At 38.5% G+C, this 17,553-nt stretch overlaps 1 non-coding gene across 1 annotated transcript; it reads right to left on the bottom strand.

Annotated features, from left to right (window-relative positions):
• Nucleotides 1–16,836: 16,836 nt before the first annotated feature.
• On the bottom strand, nt 16,837–16,942 carry LOC114116524 (U6 spliceosomal RNA). The gene has a single exon (XR_003590426.1). It is a non-coding gene; the product is annotated as a U6 spliceosomal RNA (small nuclear RNA).
• Between the last annotated feature and the right edge of the window lie 611 nt (nt 16,943–17,553).

Here is a 17,553-nt window from a genome sequence, read left to right as displayed (position 1 = left end):
TAAAACAATACTTATGTTTTGGGCCTGTATTTAAAGAAAACAAAAGTGGTACAATTTGTTATTGATTTTTGACCATGATGATATGATAAACCAAGAATCTTGAATCAATATAAACCTAAAGATTCAAAATAAGGTGGTAAATTAATAATTATGAATTTTATTGTTCTCAGATGTGGGGATCTATTGTTTAGCCACAGCATGCGCTCCTTTTTCAATTTTATTTTTTTAATATTGAGTATTAAGAGTTTTTATACAATCTAAAGACTAGTCCGTTTTTGTATATCTGGTTTGCAAATATTATCTCCCAAACACTATGCTGTCTTACTAACAAGGTCATTCACAGAGCAATGAAGCCCAGTTTCCAAGTGGGAAATTTGTATTTATAGATAATATTTTTAGTGTCCAGTCTAGGAACTTTTTACCTAGCACTAGATTTCAATTATTATTTGCCAATTTTTTAGAAAAGTAGTTTACATAGTCTTATTTGAAGGAAGATTAATTGTTAAAGTCACTTACAGCTCCATGCTTGTGACTGCTGTAAACTTTGAAATAGGAAAATCTAATCTTATCAAGTATCTTATTTATTACTGGTGAATTCTACAACAATTTGGTAACTTAAAACAACACAAATATATTATCTTATGGTTCCAGAGACCAAAAGTCCAAAATGGTTCTCATTTGGCTAAAATCAAGTGTTAGCAGGGCTGTATTCCTTCCTGGAAACTCTATAGGAAATTCTGTTTTCTTGCCTAGTTTCTAGAGGCTGTTCACATTCTTTAGCTCATTGACCCCTTCCATCTTTAAGCAAGCAATAGTTGGCCAAATATTACTTATATCACAGCACTGTAAAATTAACTCTCCTGTGATTGTCTTACAAAAACCCTAATGTAATTACATTAGGCCTACTCAGATAATCCAGAATAATATCACCAACTCAGTTAATTATCAACTTCAACTCTATCTGTAACCTAAGTTCTCTGTTACCATAGAACATAATAATCACAGGTTCCAGGGATTAGTCCATGGGCATCTTTGAAGGGGGCTATTATTCTGCCTGCCACATTTGCTATAAATGTCAGCAAAGCTGTTGAGCAGAAAACTGTGATCTAAATTAATCTCCTGGCATTGTGTAGACATAGATACCACAAAGCAAGACCATGATATACTTTAAATTTTGAAAACTTTATCTTCTGCTTCTCAAAATAAGCATTACCACTTGGTAGCATTAGTTTTGACTGATATATACCAGGGTGCACTCAGGAACTCAGTAGTTGGACTGTTTTTATTTGGGATTAATAAAAAGGAAACTTCAGAGGAGAATAAGACGGTGGAGGAGTAGGTGGGAGTGGAGTACATTTCTCTCCATGGATACATAAGGAATATACCTTAAGACACAGAAGTGCATGCAGAATACCAGCTGAGAGTGGACAGGAGGACCTGACCAATGGAAAAGAATATATAGAACCACACAGAACTTGGTAGGACAAGAAACTAGGGGGAAAAAGCAAGAGTAGTAATAGGACTGGACCTAGCTTTGGCAGGTAGGGCATCTGAAGCAGGGGTCCGATCCCCACAGTGGGCAATTGTCTGAGTCAGAGGAGAAGCATTTAAGGCTGAGAGTGAGACAGCTGATCTGTGGCAGTCTAAATGGAATGAGAATCAGACAATCCTTGCAACAACCATACATATGCCTGGCAGGAACGCAGGTCTCCTGGAAGGGACAGAGGCTGGGAGCTGGAGTTTAGGGATTTTGGAGCAGTTCCAGTGCGAGGGCTGCTGTTGACTGCGGAGAGTCAGATCAAGGGGATGTGAGGGAGGAGATTGTGGTGGGAAATCCCTGTGGAGGAAAGCCAGGCAGCCATGGAAGCAAGGCGATACTGCTGAGTCACACGTAGCGGATAGAGCCATCACCATAGCCTCTCTCTCTCCACATGCCAGTGATGGCAGCTGAACAATAGAGAGGCTGGCCCATCAGATGCCTGAGGCACTGAACCACAGAGTAGGACCCCACCCAGGGTGCCTCTTCAAGTGCCTGATGGGCTGATCTACAGAGTAGGACCCCAGTCCCAGTCAGGAGTGCCCCCTCTATATGCCTGATGCACCAAACAACAGAAAAGGACCCCAGGTAAAGGATCCTTTTAAATGCCTGAATGGTGGGTGCTACAGAGAAAGACTGGCCAAAGAGGCCTTCTGATCATCAGCTACAACAGGCTCAAAAAAAGACTCTGGTAGGGCCATAACTCCTGCTGTGGAGGCAGTTTGTGCCTCTGAACACTTGGCACTGCCAGGGTCCCTGCAAGCCAAGCAGTTGCACCACCTTCATGCTCAACTCTCACTGGGGCAGAGCTGCCACAGGCAAAAAAAAAAAAAAAAAAAAAAAAAAAATTCTTGTGTTTATGCATGCAGGGTTGCTTCGGTCTTGTCTGACTCTTTGTGACCCTGTAGACTGTGGCATATCAGGCTTATCTGTCAGAGAGGGGCTTCACCAGGCAAGAATACTGGAGCATATTGGGCAATTCTGGTTGCCATACCCTTCTAGAGCACTATATTTCCTGCTGCCCTAACCGTCAATCCCCCTGAGTACCCAGTGCTGCCAGAACCCCTGTGACCCAAGCAGCTGCATCACTTCCACACCTGGCCCTCACAGGGGCAAACCCAAGCCCTCCAGGGCAACCTCAGGAGCTAAACTCCAGTGGACAACCCACATGTAGAGGAGGAAATAATACCACAACTGAAACCCAGGGTCAGTGTGGCTAAGGAAGAAGACCCAAAACCTTCCCACCAGCAGTACAAGCAGGAGATTAAATCCGCAGGATCAACAAAGCAGACTCTGTGTCTATGGAATATATAAAAGGCCATTGAGAGCTCCCACAAAAGAAAACACACTAGCTCTGATAGCTGTGGACATTGGAGTCAAGAACACACAGGAGTAGAACCAGATTAGATTCTGAGCAGCCACCATAGAAGGTCCAGAGGTCAGTATAGTGTTGGAGGGCATCCTAGGGAGGTAAGATGGACTGTGATTCCCAGCACAAAAAAGGCCGCTGACAGCACTGATTCAAGAAAAACATTTATTATTCTTATTTTTTGACTTGTTCTGTAGATTCTTTTGGAGTTTTGTTACTTCTTTTTTCCTCCCACCCACCCCCCTCCATTGTAGTTGTCGATTTTATTGGCACTAAGAAATCCAATTAAGATTTTGAGCTTTTATTTTTCTTTATCCTCAGTCACATTCGTTGCTGTCATAAACATCTGTCTCTATGTTGGGCTTTTGCAGTTCTGTGGAGCGACCCCCCCCCCCCCCCCCCCCCGTTTTCTTCTTTTCTCTTTTTCTAATTTTAATCTTTTAAACCCATTATTTTTTCTACATTTATTCCTTTGTTTACTTTTCCTACTGTTCTTTTCACCTTGCAGTTAATCTTTACTGTGTATAAATCTTCTTTATCTACCTCCATTTAACTTTGAATATCTATTTTCATTATTTTCTTTCTCTCCTTTCCTCTCAACATATTTGTTAGTTTTATTTTCATTGCTTTATTCCCAAATTTGTACCTTGCTTTAGTTTCGTTTTCCAGTTTGTGCTTTAATTTAGTTTTGTTCTGGTAGATATAAATTTTGGTTTCCTTTGTTCACCAAGTCAACCTACTGTACTTAATTTTTGTTGGACTGTTTTGATTTTGCTTAGGGGTGTATATGTATATGTGTATATTCAGTCACACTTTCTATTGTTGTTATAAACCTCTGCCTCTACATTGGGCTTTTGCAGTTCTGTAGAGGTTCCCCCCCCCTTTTTTCTTTCTTCTTCCATTTTTTCTCTTTTCTATTTTTTATAATTTTAATTTTTAAAAACCTATTGTGTATTTCTACATTTATTCTTTTGTTTACTTTCCTACTGTTCTTTTCACCTTGCAGTTAATCTTTAATGTATATAAATCTTCTTCCTCTACCTCTATTTAACTTTGCATATCTATTCTTTCTTTCCTTTCCTCTCAACATATTTGTTAGTTTTGTTTTCATTGCATTATTCCCCATTTCATTGCTTTATGGCACTTTGCTTTAGTTTTGTTTACCAGTTTGTTCTTAAGTTCGTTTTGTTTGTAACTGATAAATATAATTTTTTATTTCCATTATTCACCAGGTCAATCTACTGAACTTTATTTTTGTTGGACTGTTTTCACTTTGCTCATGGGTGTACATGTATATGTGTATATTCCATTATTTTAATTATTATTTGCCTGATTTTGTAACTGCCATTTGTCTGGGGTTCATCTTTGGTTTTGCATTTTTGGTATTATGTATTACTCTCCCTTAATGCCATAACAAACCACTTGTAGAATCTTTGTTCTTGACTGGAAATCAAACCCTGAGCCTTTGGAGTGGAGGCACTGACTCCAAGACCCTAGACTACCAGAGAAATAACCTTAGGGGGTATCAAAGAGTGAGAACTCACACAAAGGAGATCAGTTGAATATAAGACCCAGCATCACCCAACCACCAGTAGCACACTGTGCAGGATGCCTCATCTAAACAACAAACAAAATAAAAATACAAACCAAATCATCAGCATACAGGATTAACACCTCCCTCAACCTTGCCCATCAGAGGATAAACAAACAACAAAAACTCAGCACAAATCTCATGGAACACTAAGCTCATACAAACCACTGTACCAACCTTAGGCAGGCAGAAACCCAAAGGAAGAAAAAATTCAAACTTCTTCAAGGAAAGAATTCAACTTTCCTTGAAGCCAGGGAAAAGGAGATCTCAAACACAATAACTTAAAAGAAGAAGAAAAAAATAAAACTGCAGAGAAATACTGCACAAATGAAGGAACAAACTAGAAACACAGAAGTCCAAATAAATGAAGAGCAAATAGGAAAATAACCTGGAAACGAATTTAGAGTAATGATCAGTTCAGTTGCTCAGTCGTGTCCGACTCTTTGCGACCCCAAGAATCGCAGCATGCCAGGCCTCCCTGTCCATCACCAGCTCCCGGAGTTCACTCAGACTCATGTCCATCGAGCCCATGATGCCATCCAGCCATCTCATCCTGGGTCGTCCCCTTCGTCTCCTGCCCCCAATCTCTCCCAGCATCAGAGTCTTTTCCAATGAGTCAACTCTTCGCATGAGGTGGCCAAAGTACTGGAGCTTCAGCTTTAGCATCATTCCTTTCAAAGAAATCCCAGGGCTGATCTCCTTCAGAATGGACTGGTTCGATCTCCTTGCAGTCCAAGAGACTCTCAAGAGTCTTCTCCAACACCACAGTTCAAACGCATCAATTCTTCGGTGCTCAACCTTCTTCACAGTCCAACTCTCACATCCATACATGACCACAGAAAAAACATAGCCTTGACTAGGCAGACCTTAGTTGGCAAAGTAATGTTTCTGCTTTTGAATATACTATCTAGGTTGGTCATAACTTTTCTTCCAAGGAGTAAGCGTCTTTTAACTTCATGGCTGCAGTCACCATCTGCAGTGGTTCTGGAGCCCCAAAAAATAAAGTCTGACACTGTTTCTACTGTTTCCCCATCTATTTCCCATGAAGTGATGGAACCAGATGCCATGATCTTCATTTTCTGAATGTTGAGCTTTAAGCCAACTTTTTCACTCTCCTCCTTTACTTTCATCAAGAGGCTTTTAGCTCCTCTTCACTTTCTGCCATAAGGGTGGTGTCATCTGCATATCTGAGGTTATTGATATTTCTCCTGGAAATCTTGATTCCAGCTTGTGTTTCTTCCAGTCCAGCGTTTCTCATGATGTACTCTGCATACAAGTTAAATAAGCAGGATGACAATATACAGCCTTGACATACTCCTTTTCCTGTTTGGAACCAGTCTGTCGTTCCTTGTCCAGTTCTAACTGTTGCTTCCTGACCTGCATGTAGGTTTCTCAAGAGGCAGGTCAGGTGGTCTGGTATTCCCATCTCTTTCAGAATTTTCCAGTTTATTGTGATCCACACAGTCAAAGACTTTGGCATAGTCAATAAAGCAGAAATAGATGTTTTCTGGAACTCTCTTGCTTTTTCCATGATCCAGCAGATGTTGGCAATTTGATGTCTGGTTCCTCTGCCTTTTCTAAAACCAGGTTGAACACCAAGGAGTTCATAGTTCACGTATTGCTGAAGTCTGGCTTGGAGAATTTTGAGCGTTACTTTACTAGCATGTGAGATGAATGCAATTGTGCGGTAGTTTGAGCATTCTTTGGCATTGCCTTTCTTTGGGATTGGAATGAAAACCAACCTTTTTCCAGTCCTGTGGCCACTGCTGAGTTTTCCAAAGTTGCTGGCATATTGAGTGCAGCACTTTCACAGCATCATCTTTCAGGATTTGAAACAGCTCAGCTGGAATTCCATCACCTTCACTAGCTTTGTTCGTAGTGATGCTTTCTAAGGCCGACTTGACTTCACATTCCAAGATGTCTGGCTCTAGATTAGTGATCACATCATCATGATTATCTGGGTCATGAAGATCTTTTTTGTACAATTCTTCCATGTATTCTTGCCACCTCTTCTTAATATCTTCTGTTTCTGTTAGGTCAAGACCATTTCTGTCCTTGATCGAGCCCATCTTTGCATGAAATGTTCCCTTGGTATCTCTAATTTTCTTGAAGAGATCTCTAGTCTTTCTCATTCTGTTCTTTTCCTCTATTTGTTTGCACTGATCACTGAAGAAGGCTTTCTTATCTCTTCTTGCTATTCTTTGGAACTCTGCATTCAGATGCTTATATCTTTCCTTTTCTCCTTTGCTTTTTGCCTCTCTTCTTTTCACAGCTGTTTGTAAGGCCTCCCAGACAGCCATTTTGCTTTTTTGCAAATATAAATAAATATAATAAAATATAAATATAAATAAATACATAGAAAAATGGTGGAAATAACTTCTGAAGAGCAGAATGAAGTAAAAAGAATGGAGAAACCTGAGGAAAGTCTCAGAGACCTCTAGAACCATATCAAACACACTAACATTCAAATTACAGGTGTCCCAGTCCCTTGGACTGCAAGGAGATCCAGCCAGTCCATTCTGAAGGAGGTCAGTCCTGGGATTTCTTTGGAAGGAATGATGCTGAAGCTGAAACTCCAGTACTTTGGCCGCCTCATGTGAAGAGTTGACTCACTGGAAAAGACTCTGATGCTGGGAGGGATTGGGGGCAGGAGGAGAAGGGGACGACAGAGGATGAGATGGCTGGATGGCATCACGGACTCGATGGACGTGAGTCTGAGTGAACTCCGGGAGATGGTGATGGACAGGGAGGCCTGGCGTGCTTCAATTCATGGGGTCGCAAAGAGTCAGACACGACTGAGTGACTGAACTCAACTGAACTGAACAGAAGATGAAGAGAAAAAGAAAGGGTATGAGAAAATGTTTGAAAAGATTATAGATAAAATTTCCCCAACATGGAAAAGGAAATAGCCAATCAAGTCCAAGAGGCACAAAGAGTCCCATACAGGATAAACCCAAGGAGAAACATGCCAATTAATTAACTAACTAATAACTAATTAACTATACTAATTAAACTAACAAAAATTAAACACAAAGAAAAATTAAATACATCAAGGGAAAAGCAGCAAGTAGCATACAAGGCAAACCCCATATGCTTAACAGCTGATCTTTCAGCAGAAACACTGCAGGCCAAAAGGGAATGGCAGTATATATTTAAAGCACTGAAAGGGAAAAATCTACAGCCAAGATTACTATACCCAGCAAGGATCTCATTCAAAATTGTTGGAAAAATAAAAAGCTTTTCAGATCAGCAAAAGTTAAGAGAACTCAGTACCACCAAACCACCTCTATAACAAATGTTAAATAGACATATATAGTCAAGAAATACAACAGAAGAGAAAAGATCTACAAAATCAACCCCAAACAATTAGAACATGGCAAAAAGAACATATATATCAATAATTAATTTAAATATAAATGGATTAAATATTCCAACCAAAAGATACAGACTGGCTGAATGGATACAAAACAAGACCCATATATATACTGTATATAAGAAACCCACTTGAGACATCAAGTCACATATAGACTGAAAGTGAGAGGATGGAAAAATATATTCCATGCAATTTAGAAGCAAAAGAAAGCTGGAGCAGCAATTCACATCCGACAAAATATACCTTAAAATAAAGATTCCAAGAGATAAGGATAGACACTCCATAATGATCAAGGGATCAATCCAAGGGGAAGACATAACAATTGTAAATATCTATGCACCCAACATAGGAACACCTCAATACATAAGACAAACACTAACACAATCATAGTAGGAGAAATTGATGCTGGGAGGGATTGGGGGTAGGAGGAGAAGGGGACAACAGAGGATGAGATGGCTGGATGGTATCACTGACTCGATGGACGTGAGTCTGAGGAACTCCGGGAGTTGGTGATGGACAGGGAGGCCTGGCATGCTGCAATTCATGGGGTCGCAAAGAGTCAGACACAATTGGAGAAACTGACAGTAACACAATTATAGTAGGAGACTTTAACACCCCACTCACACCAATGGACAGATCATCAAAACAAAAAATCTAAAAGGAAACACAAGTCTTAAATGATACATTAGATGAGATGGATCTCATTGATATCTTCAGGACATTCCATCCAAAGGCAGAAGAATATACCTTCTATACATTCTCCAAGATAGACCACATCTTAGGTCACAAATCAAACCTCAGTAAAATTAAGAAAACTGAAATTGTATCAAGTATGAGATACAATGATATGAGACTAGATATAAATAACAAGAAAAAGCTATAAGAAATACAAACACATGGAGATTAACCAACATGTTTCTAAATAACCAACAGGTTACTGATGAAACCAAAAGGAAAATCAAAAAACGTCTAGAATAAAATGACAATGAAAACACAACTCAAAACCTATGAGATGCAGCAAAAGCAGTTCTAAGAAGGAAGTTTATAGCAATACAATCCTACCTTAAGAAATAAGAAAAACATCATATAGGCAACCTAACTTTATACCTAAGGCAACTGGAAAAAGAAGAAGAAAAAACCCGAAAATTAGTAGCAGGAAAGAAATCATAAAGGTCCAAGCAGAAATAAATGAAAAAGAAATGAAAGAAACAATGGTAACAATTAATAAAACTAAAAGCTGGTTCTTTGAGAGGATAAACAAAATTGACAAACCCTTAGCCAGACTCATCAAGAAAGAATGAGAGAAGAATCAAATCAACAAAATTAGAAATGAAAAAGGAGAAGTTACAGCAATCAATGCAGAAATACAAAGGATTATAAAAGGCTATTATGAACAACCATGTGGCAATAAAATAGATAATCTGGAAGAAATGGACAGATTCTTAGAAAAGTTCAATCTTTCTAGACTGAACCAGGAAGAAATAGAAATTATGAACAACCCTACCTATTACAAGCACTGAAATTGAACCTGTGATCAAAAATTTCCCCAAAAACAAAAGCTCATGTCCAGATGGCTTCACAGGAGAATTCTATCAAACATTTAGAGAAGAGCTAATGCCTATGCTTCTAAAATTCTTTCAAAAAATTACAGAGGAAATAATACTTCCAAACTCATTTTACGAGGCCACCATCACCCTGATGCCAAAACCAAAGACAACCCCAAAAAAGAAAACTACAGGCCAATACCACTGATGAACATAGATGCAAAATTCCTCAACAAAATTTTAGCAAACAAAATTCAGCAACACATAAAAAAGCTCATACACCATGATCAAGTTGAGTTTATTCCAGGGATTCAAGGATTTTTCAATATATGGAAATCAATCAATGGGATACACCACATTAACAAATTGAAAGATAAAAACCATATGATCATCTCAATAGGTGCATAAAAAGCTTTTGACAAAATTCAGCACCTATTTATTATTAAAACTCTTCAAAAAATGGGCATAGAAGGAACCTACTTCAACATAGTAAAGGTCATATATGATAAGCCCACAGTAAACATTATTCTCAATGGTGAAAAACTGAAAGCATTCTCCCTAAAGTCAGGAAGAAGACAAGGGTGTGCATTTTTGCTACTATTATTCAATGTAGTTGTGGAAGTCCTAGCTACAGCAATCAGAGAAGAAAAAGAAATAAAAGGAATCCAGATAGAAAAGAAAAAGGAAAGCTCTCACTGTTTGCAGATGACATGATGCTGTACATAGAAAACTCTAAAGATAGTATCAGAAAATTACTAGAGCTAATCAATGCATTTAGGAAAGTTGCAGAATACAAAATCAACAAACAGAAACCACTCGCATTTCTATATACCAACAACGAAAATTTAGAAAAAACAAGGAATCAATCCCATTCACCACTGCAACAAAAAGAATTAAATATCTAGGAATAAACTTACCTAATGAGACAAAAGCACCATTCACAGAAAAATATAAGACACTAATGAAAGAAATCAAAGATAACATAAACAGATGGAGAGATATTCCATGTCCCTGGAATCACTATTGTGAAAATGACTATACTACCAAAGGCGGTCTACAGATTCAGTGTGATCCCTATCAAATTACCAATGGCATTTTTCACAGAACTAGACAAAATATTTCACAATTCATATGGAAACACAAAAGACCTTGAATAGCCAAAGAAGTCTTGAGAAAGAAGAATGGAGCTGGAGGAATCAAGCTTCTTGACTTCAGGTTATACTACAAAGCTACAGTCATAAATACAGTATGGTATAGGCACAAAAACAGAAATGTAGACCAATGGAACAAGGTAGAAATCCCAGAAACAATCCATGCACCTAAGGGTACCTTATTTTTGACAAAGGAGGCAAGAATATACAATGGGGCAAAGACGGCCTCTTCAATAAATGGTGCTGGGAAAACTGGACAGCTACATGTAAAAGAATGAAATTAGAGTACTTCCTAACACCATACACAAAGATAAACCAAAAATTGATTAAAGACCTAAATAAAGACCAGAAAATATAAAACTCTTAGAGGAAAACATAGACAGAACACTCAATGACATAAATAAAAGCAAGATCCTCTATGACCCTCCTCCTAGAGTAATGGAAATAAAATAAAAGTAAACAAGTGGGACCTGATTAAATTTAAAAACTTGTGCACAGCAAAGGAAACTATAAGCAAGGTGAAAAGACAACCCTCAGAATTGGAGAAAATAATAGCAAATGAAACAACTGACAAAGGATTAACTTCCAAAATACAAGCAGCTCATACAACTCAATGCCAGAAAAACAAACAACCCAATCAAAAAGTGGGAAAAAAGACCTAAACGGACATTTCTCCCAAGAAGACATACAGATGGCTAAAAAACACATGAAAGGGTGCTCAACATCGCTTATTATTAAAGAAATGCAAATCAAATCTACAATGAGATATCACCTCACACCAGTCAGAATGGCCATCATCAAAAAGTCTACAAACAATAAATGCTGGAAAAGGTGTGGAGCAAAGGGAACACTCTTGCACTATTGGTGGGAAAGTAAATTGATACATCTACTATGGAAGATAGTATGATGATTCCTTAAAAAACTAGGAATAAAACCACCATATGACCCAGAAATCCTACTCCTAGGCATATACTCTGAGGAAACCAAAATTGAAAGAAACACATGTATCCCACTGTTGATTGCAGCACTATTTACAATAGCTAGAACATGGAACCAACCTAGATGTCTGTCGACAGATGAATGGATAAAGAAGTGTGATACATATACACACAATGGAATATTACTCAGCCATAAAAAAGGAACACATTTGAGTCAGTTCTAATGAGGTGGATGAATCCAGAACCCATTATATAGAGTGAAGTGAGTCAGAAAGAGAAAGATAAATACAGTATTCTAACATATATATGGAATTTAGAAAATTGGTACTGAAGAATTTATTTACAGGGCAGCGATGGAGAAACATGACATAGAGAACAGACTTATCGACATGGGGAGAGGGGAGGAGAGGGTGAGATGTATGGAAAGAGTCACATGGAAACTTACATTACCGTATGTAAAATAGATAGCCAACAGGGATTTGCTGTATGGCTCAGGAAACTCAAACAGGGGCTCTGTATCAACCCCGAAGGGTGGGATGGGGAGGAAGATAGGAGGGAGGTTCAAAAGGGAGGGGATATATGTATACTTCTGACTGATTCATGTGGAGGTTTGACAGAAAACAGCAAAATTCTGTAAAGCAATTATCCTTCAATAAAAAGTAAATTAAATTTTGAAAAAAGAAAGAAAGAAACTTCAATTCTCCCATGTTGTCTTCCTTTGCTCGTCTCCCATTACAAAGCCAGGTGTGAACAAGCAGTGACAAAGCAACCTAGATGGAAAAACAACTTTTTAGTTTTGCAGCTGTTTCCCAGGAGCTTTTAACAAGGGATATGAAAACAGTGTTGAACAAAGATCACTAAGAGTGATAAAGAAATAAGAAAATATTGTGTTTCCTAAAACTATTCCTTATAACAATTCTATTAATCTTGGGTGAAAATTTGCTATGGACCAGCGTGCTGAATATCCAAACTCTCCTGGTTGAACAGAATTGTAAACTACAACAATGACCTCCTAATAGTGTTTGCCATGTCTAATATTACCTCCTGGGATAATAAATTTTAAATGATCGTTTTTTTCTTATCTTATAATGGGAATGTTTTATTATATGCAACCTATAGTATCTGTTTTATTTTGCATATGCCATGAGTGTAGAAAAGTGGAAAACAAATGATTGGCTATATATCTTTCAAAATATTTACAGGAATAATAGTAAGCTTGGCCTCTGTTGATATTTTAAATTTAACATCAATATTCTAACCTCAAATATAAGATAAATTCCATTTCAATTTTTCTCTTGTTTTATAAGACAATAAATAATTTTATTTATGTAATAAAAACACTATATCTAATTGGATTATAAAATCTTAGCCTAATTTGTAATGTGGAATTTTAGAATAACCCTATCATTTTTGTTTTGTTGCATATCACAACAATAACAAAACTGTGATAAAAATGAAATGAGTTTTAACTTAAAACTGTTTTTTTGTGCATTTCCAATTATGGATTAACTACATATTTCTTCAAAAATATTTAATAAGCATCTGTTATATTCCAGGAACTGTTTTATTTATACATAGTACATATTCACAAGGACAAAGCAGAAAGACTCTCTTAAAGTGTACATTCTGAGGGCAATAAAAGATACACATATAATTAAATAATTCTGAGCAAAATTATATGAGATTACAGAATGAAGAAATTTAAAGTATGAGCAAAAAGGATATAGAATGAAAATAGAGATCTATCTTGGTGGTCAAGGGAGTTATATCAGACACAATCTTTTTTTACTTTATTGACAGAGAGTAATTACAAGCAATGAAAGTAATCTTTATCGGCATTACTCAATGGAGATTCAGACACAGACCATGAAACACAGTGGATATTTATTCTAAAAATAGTCTGTAAGGAGATTTTTAACAATTATAGTGAAATGGAGTAGGGCCCTATGTAGGGCTTATGTTCCCTATGTCTTTAGCCTGCCTTTTGTCTCTGCAAAAACTTAGCTGAGGAATAAGTTTAATTCAGTTCAGTTCAGTTCAGTCACTCAGTTATGTCCAACTCTTTGCGACCCCATGAATCACAGCATGCCAGGCCTCCCTCTCCATCACCAATGCCCTGAGTTCCATTAGACTCACATGCATCAAGTCAGTGATGCCATCTAGCCATCTCATCCTCGGTCATCCCCTTCTCCTCCTGCCCTCAATCCCTCCCAGCATCAGCGTCTTTTCAATGCGTCAACTCTTCTCATGAGGTGGCCAAAGTACTGGAGTTTCAGGTTTAGCATCATTCCTTCCAAAGAAATCCCAGGGCTGATCTCCTTCAGAATGGACCGGTTGGATCTCCTTGCAGTCCAAGGGACTCTCAAGTCTTCTCCAACACTACAGTTCAAAAGTATCAATTCTTTGGCGCTCACCTTAGAGAAGTGAAAAAACGCAGAAGCAAAGAAAATCTGTCAAACAGGACAAAGCAATAACAATTTAGTCAGTAAGCAAAGTAGGATCTTTACTTCCTTCTCAGGGCTATCGATAATATTCTGAGCTATATATCCTGTAAGCTGTCCTACAGATACTGAAAGCCACACCAGGTGGAAGAAATTAATGACATGATCACCAAAGTGTAGGCACGACTTAAGCTGCGACATTCCAAGAACTGGCTTCAAGAAAAAGGGAGCAAACTGACCCTAAAACTGAACATTCACTGTACTTAAGACAATCAGAATGATACTGATCAAACCACAGCATGACCAATTTCAAGATGACTGTCAGAACTGACTGTGTTGTTTCTGCCTGTAGCCCCTGTCTATAAAAGCTCTTACCTACTGGTTTCAGGGAAGTCAGCCTTTGGATCAGATATTCCTTTGCCCCCTGCCCCTATTGTTGGCATCTGAAAAAAAGCGAAAATTATTTTCAACCAGCTTCTCCACCTTATTGGCTTTTGAGCAGTGAGCAGCCAGACCCTACTTTGCATTACTATAACTAATGAACTTCAGTTCAGTTCAGTTCAGTCACTCAGTCGTGTCCAACTCTGCAACCCCATGAATCCCAGCACTCCAGGCCTCCATGTTCATCACCAACTCCTGGAGTTCACTCAGACTCGCGTCCATCGAGTCCGTGATGCCATCCAGCCATCTCATCCTCTGTTGTGCCTTCTTCTCCTTCCCCCAATCCCTCCCAGCATCAAAGTCTTTTCCAATGAGTCAACTCTTCGCATGAGGTGGCCAAAGTACTGGAGTTTCAGCTTTAGCATCACTCCTTCCAAAGAAATCCTAGGGCTGATCTCCTTCAGAATGGACTGGTTGGATCTCCTTGCAGTCCAAGGGACTCTCAAGAATCTTCTCCAACACCACAGTACAAAAGCATCAATTTTCAGTGCTCAGCCTTCTTCACAGTCCAACTCTCACATCCATACATGACCAATGGAAAAACCATAGCCTTGACTAGACTGACCTTAGTCGGCAAAATAATGTCTCTGCTTTGAATATACTATCTAGATTGCTCATAAGTTTTCTTCCAAGGAGTAAGGGTCTTTTAATTTCATGACTGCAATCACCATCTGCAGTGATTTTGGAGCCCCCCAAAATAAAGTCTGACAGTGTTTCCACTGTTTCCCCATCTATTTTCCATGAAGTGATGGGACTGGATGCCATGATCTTCGTTTTCTGAATGTTGAGCTTTAAGCCAACTTTTTCACTCTCCTCTTTCACTTTCATCAAGAGGCTTCTTCACTTTCTGCCACAAAGGTGGTGTCATCTACATTTCTAAGGTGATTGATATTTCTCCCGGCAAGCTTGATTCCAGCTTGCGTTTCTTCCAGTCCAGCGTTTCTCATGATGTACTCTGCATACAAGTTAAATAAGCAGGGTGACAATATACAGCCTTGACACACTCCTTTTCCTATTTGGAACCAGTCTGTTGTTCTTTGTCCAGTTCTAACTGTTGCTTCCTGACCTGCATACAGGTTTCTCTAGCGTTAGGTCAGGTGGTCTGGCATTCCCATCTCTTTCAGAATTTTCCACAGTTGATTGTGATCCACACAGTCAAAGGCTTTGGCATAGTCAATAAAGCAGAAAAGATGTTTTCTGGAACTCTCTTGCTTTTTCCATGATCCAGCAGATGTTGGCAATTTGATCTCTGGTTCCTCTGCCTTTTCTAAAACCAGTTTGTACATCAGGGAGTTCACGGTTCACGTATTGTTGAAGCCTGACTTGGAGAATTTTGAGCATTAATTTCCTGGCATGTGAGATGAGTGCAATTGTGAGGTAGTTTGAGCATTCTTTTGCATTGCCTTTCTTTGGGATTGGAATGAAAACTGGCCTTTTCTAGTCCTGTGGCCACTGCTGAGTTTTCCAAATTTGCTGCCATATTGAGTGCAGCACTTTCACAGCATCATTTTGAGGATTTGAAATAGCTCAACTGGAATTCCATCACCTCCACTAGCTTTGTTCGTACTGATGCTTTCTAAGGCCCACTTGACTTCACATTCCAGGATGTCTGGCTCTAGATAAGTGATCACACCATCGTGGTTATCCGGGTCTTGAAAATCTTTTTTGTACAATTCTTCTGTGTATTCTTGCCATCTCTTCTTAATATCTTCTGCTTCTGTTAGGTCCATACCATTTCTGTCCTTGATCGAGCCCTTCTTTGCATGAAATGTTCCCTTGGTATCTCTAATTTTCTTGAAGAGATCTGTAATCTTTCCCATTCTGTTCTTTTCCTCTACTTTGCATTGATCACTGAAGAAGGCTTTCTTATCTCTTCTTACTATTCTTTGGAACTCTGCATTCAGATACTTATATCTTTCCTTTTCTCCTTGGCTTTTCACTTCTCTTCTTTTCACAGCTATTTGTAAGGCTTCCCCAGACAGCCATTTTGCTTTTTTGCACTTCTTTTCCATGGGGATGGTCTTGATCCCTGTCTCCTGTACAATGTCACAAACCTCATTCCATAGTTCATCAGGCACTCTATCTATCAGATCGAGGCCCTTAAATCTATTTCTCACTTCCACTGTATATTCATAAGGGATTTGATTAAAGTCATACCTGAATGGTCTAGTGGTTTTCCCTGCTTTCTTCAATTAAATCTGAATTTGGTAATAAGAAGTTCATGATTTGAGCCACAGTCAGCTCCTGGTCTTGTTTTTCTTGACTGTATAGAGCTTCTCCATCTTTGGCTGCAGAGAATATAATCAATCTGATTTCGGTGTTGACCATCTGGTGATGTCCATGTGTAGAGTCTTCTCTTGTGTTGTTGGAAGAGGGTGTTTGCTATGACCAGTGCATTTTCTTGGCAAAACTCTATTAGCCTTTGCCCTGCTTCATTCTGCATTCCAAGGCCAAATTTGCCTGTTACTCCAGGTGTTTCTTGACTTCCTACTTAGGGGCCATGGTAATCTTCTCTGTATCATTCCAATTTTAGTATACGTGCTGCCAAAGTGAGCACAATGAACTTCAAAAATACTAAATACTGAATAAAGGTTCAAACATAAAATAATCCTCAACCAGTCACAAGATTAAAAACTGTCACCTGCCATATTAACTTTTTTTAATCTTAAAGCAGTTTTAAATAGGAAAGCTCTTAACTTGCATAAATATTAATTCATGATTTGGGGAGTGTCAGCTCTTTTTAACTATTCTAAAAGAAAAAAGAAAGCAAAAACATTGAGAAAGAATAAAAATCCAGATAGCTGCTGTTATTTCAGATAAATTATGCTTTCACCCAAAGATCTAGTTATATTCATGGGAAACTGAAGGTTATAAAACGAGACAACAGTTGCAGAGGTACACTGAAGACCTGGAAAGAGATAGCCTTGTTAAATCTGATTTTTAGTCTATTGTGTTCAATCAAGAGATTTTTTTCTTTTCTTTTTGTTTTTACATGGCATCAGATGGGCAAAGTATTGGAGCTTCTGCTTCAGCTTCAGTCTTTCCAACGAATATTCAGTGGTGATTTCCTTTAGGATTGCCTGGTTTTATCTCCTTACAGGCTAAGGGACTCTCAAGAGTCTTACCTAGCACCATAACTCAAAAACATCAATTCTTTGGTGCTCAGCC

Source organism: Ovis aries, chromosome 9, assembly GCF_016772045.2.
Source record: "Ovis aries strain OAR_USU_Benz2616 breed Rambouillet chromosome 9, ARS-UI_Ramb_v3.0, whole genome shotgun sequence".
Classification (NCBI taxonomy): domain Eukaryota; kingdom Metazoa; phylum Chordata; class Mammalia; order Artiodactyla; family Bovidae; genus Ovis; species Ovis aries.
The sequence above is the reverse complement of the archived record's forward strand: the minus strand, read 5'-3'. Positions and strand labels throughout refer to the sequence as shown.